Source organism: Halyomorpha halys, unplaced genomic scaffold, assembly GCF_000696795.3.
Source record: "Halyomorpha halys isolate HHAL.00 unplaced genomic scaffold, Hhal_1.1 Scaffold145.1, whole genome shotgun sequence".
Classification (NCBI taxonomy): Eukaryota; Metazoa; Arthropoda; class Insecta; order Hemiptera; family Pentatomidae; genus Halyomorpha; species Halyomorpha halys.
This window is the reverse complement of record NW_027115461.1, coordinates 964,232-964,959: the sequence shown is the minus strand read 5'-3', so window position 1 is coordinate 964,959 and position 728 is coordinate 964,232.

The following is a 728-nucleotide window of genomic DNA, read 5'->3' as shown; positions in this document are numbered from 1 at the left end:
CTGAGCCCACTCTATCCCCCACGTGTGAGGGGTAGAGCAGAGCTCAAGAGATCCCAGCGCATCCCTCTCGCCGCACAGATGTCTATTAGCACTCAAATTAATGCTAGTTTGTTTGTTTATTGTTGCTTAAAGGCGTAAAATCCTCTGGTCATCAACGCCTATGGCATGCTAAAAATTATGTAAAAATTAATAATAAATGAAATAAAAATAATAAATTAAAAAAAAAAATAAAATTGAAATCGAAGAGGAGTTATAATTTAGAAAGAAGGCGATGTGCTTTTAAAAATTTAAACACTTATGTAATTTTGCTTCCTCATCTGTGAGAGATTCTGATAAATTTGGGGTCAGTCCTACCCTGTTTATTATTGGTAAATAGTGAGTACATTCTTCAAAAATATGTCTAATCGTGAGAATGGACTGAAAATATCTGCACATTGGAGGTGGCAGTTTTCTGATCAGGTGAGTGTGCGTGAGGAGAGTATGACCTATACTCAAGCGGGCTAGAGCAAATTCCCCCTTCGGGTGTTGCGGTAGGATGTTGACCATGGTTTTACTGATCGTTTTATTTCTCTTTAATTTACTCGAAGAACTGTTATAAATTAAAGATAGTTTAATATGCTATAAAGTAATTATAGCTTATCAATATCATTTGCAGGACTAGTCATGAATAATCTAATAAAAGATGTACTTTCAAAATCAGGTATTCAAGTAAAAATTATGCTAAAGTA